The sequence below is a fragment of the Pyrgilauda ruficollis genome, unplaced genomic scaffold, assembly GCF_017590135.1.
Source record: "Pyrgilauda ruficollis isolate IOZ18807 unplaced genomic scaffold, ASM1759013v1 scaffold4, whole genome shotgun sequence".
Lineage (NCBI taxonomy): Eukaryota > Metazoa > Chordata > Aves > Passeriformes > Passeridae > Pyrgilauda > Pyrgilauda ruficollis.
Window position 1 is genome coordinate 7,589,322 of NW_024525489.1, and position 7,751 is coordinate 7,597,072.

A 7,751-nucleotide genomic window follows, 5' to 3' on the forward strand; every position below is an offset into this window, starting at 1 on the left:
TGAGGCAGAGAGAGAAAAATCTTGAAAATTGCATAATTGCTTACACAGTGGACTGAACTGTCATCTGAGAAATTCCCCTTCTTTCATTTTCCATACAATCTGGCTTGCTGTAGTTTTACAGAACTCAAAATAGTTGCTCAAGATGTGATTATCTTCTTCTAGAATATAAACAGAAAAATGTGGTCCCACCACTTGCTACCCTAACATCTTAATTTACCCCTAACTGCATTGCATTTCTGAGAAAGACACAATTTTTCTTGAAGAATGTGCTCTTGCATGTCCAAATATGCATCAGCATTCACTTCTACTATCACATATACACAGTTCACTGGAATATCTGAACCAGGCATGAGCTCCAGAGTAATTGTCTTCTGGCATTAATTTGTTTTTCAGTCAATAATAAATAAGACACAAATTGCAACTGATGTCATCAGAGTTCAAAAGTTTCACCCCTTCAACTGAGATGTCAGGTCTCTGAGAGAGTCATGCTTCAATCTTGTTGCCAGTCATCTCATCACCAGTGAATTTCTATATCCTTCTTTTGACATGTTCAACTCACAGAACAAATTATAGAATATACTAAGGTAATGAACATGTGTTATATAATATGTTTTAATATATGAAGGCTTAGCAATTTGAGAACTAGAACTTAGCCTTATTTTGGCTACTTCTGTTTCTTACTATTCTCTCTCAAGGGTTTTAAATAATGTCTGCATGAACTGCAGAAGAATCTAACTTCTCTCTCTCTCCCAAATCATATCCTGTCTTAGAGCTGGCAGGAAATTCCTAGAGGAAAAAATAAAGCACATATATTTAATCTTAACCCAGTACAATTCAGTACACAGCCACACAGTTCTTGTACTGTTCTCAAAATTGCAATTTTCTCATTAGTTATAAAGCAAAAATAAAAAGATCCTGTGAAGTTTTCTCACAATCAGAGAACTTCACTGTCCTTGTTGGAATGAACAAGTGCCATTATCCTTTCAAAGCATAATGTATTTTTACTGTTGAGATTGGCTCAAAGTATAAAACAAATTGTAAATCCCTGAGTTACTTCTTCTCCCATTGTAGACAATTTAGTTTCCAAGCAATAATCAAAGTCAAAAAGGACAATCTGATAATTTTGGTTCAGACCCGAACTCCAATATTGGATGTCCTGATGAGCCTCCCTTATCAAGAGCACATCAAATGTTGTTTTAGTATTAGAATTGGCCTTTACCCGAAAGCAGAAACATGTTTTTATTGTTAAAGCACTGAAACTGCTGGTACTGAGCAGCAGAAATATCCCACTGTTGTGTGGAAGGAGCTATACCAATGAGTACATGAAATACAGGCTAGGAATTATCCACTATAGATTTCAGAAAGGTAATGGACAGCTGATAGGCATGGAACTACAGCTGGGAGAATTTAAAATTAAATCTATCATTTGATATTATGAAAAAGAGGGGTTTGAGTAAGGTTCCTAGATAACCCACCTCAGCACTGAATTCCATCACCTTCTTTGCTTTCTATTCCACCTGTGGTGAAGAGCAGGAGAGGAAGGAACAGGATACCAGGAGGAAAAAGACATCTTTTATTAATATAATGTAAACTTTTCTTTCAGTATTGCAGAAAATACTCAAACCACCCTGGGTTTTTGCCCTCTATACAGCTCAAGTATGAAGTTTTGTGAATCCAAGGAATCATCTGCACAAGTTTTCTTTAACCATTCTTGTGATGAATGTAACAATTCAGGTTCTTGCTCTCAGCTGTTGCACCCAGCTTTTCTAAATAAACAGGATGCTGCATGTGTCTAGGGCATAAATAGCTAAAGCAAAGTGATGTCAAGCTAGTCCTCATAGGCATCACTCATCTTCTTTCAGTTTCAAATAGTGTTAGAGAAGATCATTGTGTTCAAACTGCAAACAGAAATAGTTCTGAGAGAAAGGCCCGTTTATTGGAGGTCTCTGCCTGCAAAAAAACTCCCGTCATGATATTTTCCAAAGTTCTAGTTCTACTGATCCAAAGTAAAGCTACTCTGCTACACCATCTAGTGACAATGAGAATTGCATTTCAGACAATAGATTTAATTAAAATATTACCCCTTTCCTCCAGCCTTATCTTTCATTAGTTACAGAGTTAAATCCCAGTACCTTTGAAGCCACTGGAGACATCCTGTTATCTTCAGTAGGCTGAGGATGTCATTAGTGCTCTTAAAACACCTCCAATAATGTTGAAGGAAAAAAAAAAATCTTTTAATTCCAGTGATTCTTTCTGGCCATAGTACCACCATTCTGTGCAGAAATGATGCTGAAGCTCAAAGTCCTGATGGAAATACAAACCTTTCCAAAGCTGTGGTTGCTCAAATCTCAGGGTTTGCTTTGGGAGACTCCAGGGCTCATTAACTGCAGTTCATTTTACCCTGGCCATTATGTTAGAGGTGATACAAGTTTTGCACTAGGAAGCCTGTTTCTTTTATTGCACTCTCTTTACCATCAAACTGAGACACGCAAAATACTCTCTCTTGGATGGAGGTCTGTGTATTTGTAACTTTGAGACTGAGCTTTCTCAGAATATGCAGTACCCCTAGTTAGAGATAATAGCTTTTTTAGAACTTAGTATTTGGCTTAGTTCAATGGAAAGTCCTTGAATTTCTATGGGATTTTTTTTGTCTGTCAAAGTTATTCCACAGACAGCTGGATTCTCTAGCTTTCCCTGGACGTCACATCAGGATAGTTTTGATGATGATGGGCCATTGGATAGACAGCTATTTCTGTACACTTTACATGGCCAATATATGCACATTTAATTAATATATTTCACTTCTAATTTTTCTTAGCTTATTGATTATAATAAGCTCATAAAAATATATAATTTTAAAAATGGCTGGTTCTACAAATTTCCCCAAGTGTGTAGAAGAGATGATTTGTAAAAGGGCTGTTTCATAGTTTGTCTAGCACTATGAGTGACATACGCTGGGGATTGGCTAGGTGGCACTGGTGCATACTTATGTGGTACCACACAGATGTGACTGCTTCTAATGGGATATTTGTTGGTTGCATTTCTTGTCATGTAATTGCTCATCTGGAGCTTGATGGTGCTATTGCTCTGCACTAATTATAACACTGGTAAGGAAGAAGGATGTTTATACTTAGTTCTCCTTGAATCTTTCACCCTGAGTTACCTTGTTTGTAAGCTGGATGCTTGCTGCAGGAGGAAAGAAATCAACTATTTCAGATATTACAAGCCCATGGCTTCAGTGATGATGGTTTCTATGTCTTTTATACATTTCTAAAGATCCAAAACACTCAGTAAGTTTTGGCTCTGTGTTATTTTTCCACACCTGAAGTACAACTGAGAGTAGACAGAACAGTACTCTTGGCTCTGTGCTGTTGTATGAATATCAAAAGCCAATAGGGAGTACACAAAACTTCCCTCTTTTATTTTTTTTTCTGTGGGTTTTTAATTTTTTTGGTTTTTTTGGGTTTTTTGGTTTTTTTTCTCTTTCCTAGGAATAGCAGTGAATTTCATTACAGTGGTATCTCAAAGATATTTGTTCTCTACAGCTCAAACCTCTTCCATAATACGAAGGAACTGATTTCTCCAATTCAGAGACAGTGAATCTACCAGCTAAAGCTTTACTGTGCTGCAGTAGGAGCTTGTCCTGGTGTCATAAGGGACTGATTAGAGCAGTTGGCACGAATTCCATGTATCTATCATGGCCAGGTAAAAGATGAAGATATGTATAACATATCTGTATGCAATAGCATTACTTCTGCTGGGTGTCTCCCCCTCTCTCACTCTCTGTTGCATCTGTGACTCACAGAAAGGGATTGCCTTTATATGCAAGGGTATGCCATGTGCTGGACTTTCTCCTGAATACATCCTCTGGGAGCTAGAGGAATATCCGTGAATACATAATAACAATAAGTCATCATGCAAATTCAGCAAATGGAGAAAATAGTTAAAGGCAAGCCTATGTGAGTGACTGCTGCTGAATGCAGAACTAACTGCATGGAAAACTACATTCAGGAGGAATCATTAGACAGGCCTGCAGAATAATTCACTTTCTACTCCTCAAAATAGCATTTGCACTTTTCCCATACACCAGAACTAAACTGAATTTTAAGGAGGTTGGAATTACAGTTCTGTAGGATATACCCCAAAAAGCATGGAGTGATTTTGCATTAAGAATAGGACTGAGTGGGAGATGGAGGAAGAAACAAATTCAGCTGCCAGCTTCCTGCTGCCAAAGGGAAGCACAGCTGCCTGGTCTGCTGAGCCACAGTATTTGGGTAACAGCATTTTGGAAACGTGACACTCATTGACATTGTAGCTATTGCACACTCAGGTCTCCATGTGGCACCCCCGAGTCCCCTCTCACTCCCTGACTTTGAGCCAGGTGCTGAGCTGTGCCCTGAGGACTCTTGGGAAGTGATGGTGCTATGGCACATGACATGAGAGAGCAGGAAATTCCTCAAAGAAAGTAACGTGACAACAGCACAATCTCATCTCGAAAAAGAGTAGCAAAAATGCTGTTCTGTGGCAGCAAAGTAATTATTTGCATATTCTAATATCTGCATTGGTCTAATACTCTCTGGAGTACAGCCTTACATAGTGCACCCACACTTTCTCCATGCTCCTAGGTTCTGTATTTTGAACTCTGTAAAATCCTTTCCTCTGGTTTTGCCAAAGACAGGCTGACTACATGGAGCTGTTTTAAGGTCCTCATGAGCTGTACTGTTTCTGCCTTTGCATTCCTCTCTAGGTTTCTCCAGCAGTGATCATTTTTGAGGCTGTTTACAGTCTCCCTCCATACTTCCTTCTTTCAACATCTAGAGGTCAATTCTTGCCCCCAGCCCATGATGCCAATTTCAATCTTCTGCTCCTTAGATTTTGAATAAACGCCTCTGCTTTTTCCCAGACTGTCTCTACACTCTGGGAAACCGTAAAAATTCCTCCAACTTGAAGGAGTCTGCCCATAAGTTTCTGCAGAGGTGCTTCTGCAAAGCTACCTCCTCTTGTCAGTGAGAGAGTTCATATAGGTAATAAAATAAATGAGATAAACTCACCCATCAAATAATGATTTATAAAAGCCATAAAGGAGAAAATTAATTTAAATTATACTCTATGTAAGTACAGTGTAACAGAGCTGAAATCTAATAATAAAGCCATTATCTGAGACACTACTGTTATGATTCTGCCAGTCCATATACTGTATTATTAGAAAATAATGGCAGGTTTGTAGGCTGAAAAACTAGGTGTTATCTACTTTTCTTAAAAAGAATAAGGCTAGCCTACTTCTGGTAATGTACAGTGAGAAACCAAGGTGGCTTTTACAACATTGCCTCTCGTGGGACTCTCCTGGTTGTGGTTGAAACCTACATCTTAAGCCTTTAATTGACTTTGTTGTTTGATTAGCATCAGTGCATCACTCTGACTCATCAGGTGATGTGAACGGAGGAAAATAAAACAAATCCTGTTTCTCTTTGGAACATGAAGAACTATTTCCTTGAACCAGAAGGGATTAAGAGTTACCAAAGAATTAATCTCTAAGGGTAATAGTTATTTTCAAATCTTTATACAAATACAAAGGTGGAGGACATACTGTTTGTACATATGTGGGCTTTCAAGGGCCTAATTATGAAAGTACAACATTACATGCAGAGTAAAAGTATGACAAACACAACTGCTCATAACCACCAGTACTTCAGATCCTGTGTAAAATTTTCCAGAGTGCTAAACTTCTTGCAATCAAATGGAACACATTTTTTGTGTTATGAATTTCTATTTTGTGATAGAAGATGATGTCATAAATCTGGAAAATCAGTCCAAGATTCATTGGTATTTGTAGCACCCGTGGGAGAGACATCAACCCAGGATAATGATTACTTAAGACATCTGCTGTGGTATATGGGTACGCCTGATACAAAACTAAATTTTGCCAAGGGATATGCTAGATGGACAAAATTTTCTTGCAGGAGCCTATGATCATTAAAGGAAAGCATAAACCCAACCCAGAGCATGCTGCAGCACTCACTCAGGCACGTAGATTGGCAGATGTGATCACTTTATATTCTTTACTGGGACTTACCTCAAGAAGTGCCAAATTTGTTCTAAATTATGCAACAGTTGTGGAACCCCTGCAGGCATTATTACATGATAACTTTAGTTTTTGTGGACAACTGTTTCCAAGTCTTGTTTTCAACTAGTTCAAGAGCTGGACTGTTAGAAATTAGCACTTCCTTTGGACAATCCCCTTTGTAACTGTAGATGCTTCACACTGTGGTTTAGATGCAGTGTTCAGATGCATGAAATGAAGTCTGAAAGAACAAACACTTCAGTATTAGGTAGAATAAAATCAATGTTTTGCCATTAAAAAATCCTTTATATATATGTCTGTCTGACACTGAATATATATTGTGTATCAAAATTAATTGCCATTAATTAATGGCAACATTATTATAAAAAACCTCAAAATGCTGCTGTAGATCTCTTGTCCTTTCCTCCTCATTGATAATTCATAGAGCACATTGAAACAGTTTGTTCTATGAAAACTCTAAATTGAATATACAAAGAAATTCAAAGTGTCTATTAAGGCTTACTCTACATTGTAAATAACATACTCCTTCCTAATGTTGCCTCTGTATGTTGTGTTCTTTTGTTTTATATTCTAACCAACTCACATGTTCTGCATCATTTGGGTATAAAATAAAACCTGACACTTCGAAGTAGCTTTATTTCTACCACCTAAATGGATATGCACAACTCCTCTTCTTCAGCTGTTGGAAGAGGGTGACCAAGGCTTCCTTCATCACAGGCACAGGAACCATTCTGCCTGGAAATAGTTGAGTTTGCAGAGCACCTCTAACTCCCTTCAAAATCCTTTGCCCAAGTAGAGGTATCTCTTCTGGCCTTCACTGCCCCTACTCTTCCCTGGAGCAACAACCATTCAGTTCTGCTGAGCTCCTTGTCCTTCCCACCTCACATATCTCTCTGCCTGCACAATTGACTGTTGGATATATTTATCTGCTGCACTCCTGCATGCTGATTTCTTCTGGCAGCTCCAGGGGAGGATGCCTGTCCCTTTTGGTCTCAGATAACTCTTCAGGGAGGTGTTTCTCTGGGGCTCTTGGTCAATCCTGAATACCCTTCATGCTCACAACCTGTCACAGCACACACACTGTGATGACTGGGGACATTCTCTTGCTATTGGGTAAGTGTCCCACATCCCTGCTGAAGTCTGTGTTTCAGTTATTAAACTCCTTCCACAACCCTCTAAACATCCCCCCCAAGAATTTGCTCCGCATTGGAACTTTGCTACATTTAATCAGCATTCCATCCTTCCTATATCTGTGTATCAGTCAATCTTTCAGCAGCCATGAATTTCTCTAATTACCTTAGAATTGAAGTAGGAATAGGTGATATCTCAGTTTACTTCAGCAACTGCATTTGTGTAGCCCTGAATTTAAATTGCACAGTCCAGTGGATGGACTTTTTCATCTCTGCTAAAAACTCCAGGGTGAAAGATGTTTCTGACTGTGATTTTGCCTAGCGCCTTTTGCAGAGAACCTGGTTGCTGTAATCTGTTTTCCATGTCACTTCCCAATCCCACAGTGCAGATGCTATGCTGGAGACACAGGAATGAAAAAGAGCCAACTACTCTGAACCTGTTTAAATACAACCACCATTTAAATTCAAAAGATGCAATGAGTTCCCATATTGTATGCTCTTCTGAGTTTAGGGCTTGGCTAATGGGTCCTGACATAAAC